The sequence below is a fragment of the Myotis brandtii genome, unplaced genomic scaffold (assembly GCF_000412655.1).
Source record: "Myotis brandtii unplaced genomic scaffold, ASM41265v1 scaffold548, whole genome shotgun sequence".
In the NCBI taxonomy this organism is placed as follows: Eukaryota; Metazoa; Chordata; class Mammalia; order Chiroptera; family Vespertilionidae; genus Myotis; species Myotis brandtii.
This window is the reverse complement of record NW_005370031.1, coordinates 11,834-13,462: the sequence shown is the minus strand read 5'-3', so window position 1 is coordinate 13,462 and position 1,629 is coordinate 11,834.

Sequence of the window (1,629 nt, the reverse complement as noted above, 5' to 3'; positions counted from 1 at the left end):
GGTTCAGGCTCCTCTGGGTCTCCACATGCCTGGGAGAGCCTGGGGCAATAGCTGGGCTCTCTACTTCCTGATGGTCCCAAGCTTCTAACAAGTAATGCATTTCATACCCCCAGGACCAGCCCCATACGAGCGCCCAGCCTACCAGAATTTTATGACAATCAGAAATTGAAAACCATGAGAGAAGATGGGATAGCCGCAAAGTCCAGGACAGAGGCCAGAACACTGTCCCCTGACTGGTGTGCCTCTTGGTTGAGCATTGACCCATGCACCAGGAAGTCATGGGTTTGATTCCCACTCAGGACACATGCCTGAGTTGTGGACCCAATCCCCAGTGGGGGATGTGCATGAGCCAACCAATGAATGGTTCTTTCTCATGGATGTTTCTATCTCCCTTCCATTCACACTCTTTCAAAAAACAACAAAAACAAACAAACAACAAAAAAAAACACCACAAAAACAAAACAAAACAAAAAAACACAATAAACCATTTTTTTTTTAGTCCACTGTCAGGACTGGGGTGGGGACCAAGCCAAGGAGCAGGTTGGACTATGGGCACAGAACGAAGAGGAGTGCCTCTCCCAGGGTCTGAGATTCAGAAATTATACAGTGAACAGACTAAGACAGGGATGAAAGCCTGCAGCACTGGTACTTTAGAAAAGGCTTCCAAACAAAAAAAATATGCTCCAGACCTGAGAACAATTGGTGGGGTCCCACAGGAGCCTGGCCAAGGAGCAAAACCCAAGGGAAGCTCTGATAACATTTCTTAGGAGCCTATAGAAGCTGGTTTCCACCCAGGCCTAACTCCCCCAGGGCTACAGGCATCTGAATTCAAACAATTCACTTTTTTCTGGTGATAAAAGGAGGGAAGCCCATTGTTTGAGGATCTGGAGAGAAACCTGAATGGCCTAGGACTGCAGGCCTAGAGACTGAGACAGCAGGGTTTCTTTCCACTGCTGGGAGAGCCTGCTCAGCTAAGATCTTGCTGGGGGCAGCCTGCCCAGAAGGCTGTGCAGAGGCCTGCTCTGAAGAGACCTCCAGTGTCCCCTTGTTCACACATTCCTCAGCAAACAATTAATCACCTCTTGTGTGCAGGCCCCAGAGTGCCAGGGCCAGAGAAGTCCACTGTGGCTGGGAGAAAGGAAGGCTGTGCTGGCGACACCAGGTCCTGATGCCCAGAGTCTAGGAATGTGTCCACTTATGGCAGCCTCCAAGGAGACTGAGGACCTTGAGATGAGGGATGACCTTGGATCATTTGGGTGTACCCTAAATGCCATCACACATGTCCCTATCAGAGAGAGCCAGATGAGTGTAGACAGAGGAGAAAGAGATGTGAAGACAGAAGCAGAGATGGAAGGGATGCAGCCACAAGCCAAGGTCACCAGCCACCACCAGAAACTGCCTGAGGCCAGGAGTTGATGCTCCCCCAGCCTCTGGAGGGAGCCCAGCCTGACCACATTTCCATTTCAGTCCCTTGAGAGTCATGTAGGACTCTGGACTCTAGATTACAGGAGTGCACATTTTTGTCATTTTAAGCCACTAAGTCTGAGATAATATGTACAGCAGCCAAAGAGTTGGGGTTCTCCAGAGAAACAGAAGCCATAGGATGTAGAGATAAAGAGACATTGGTTT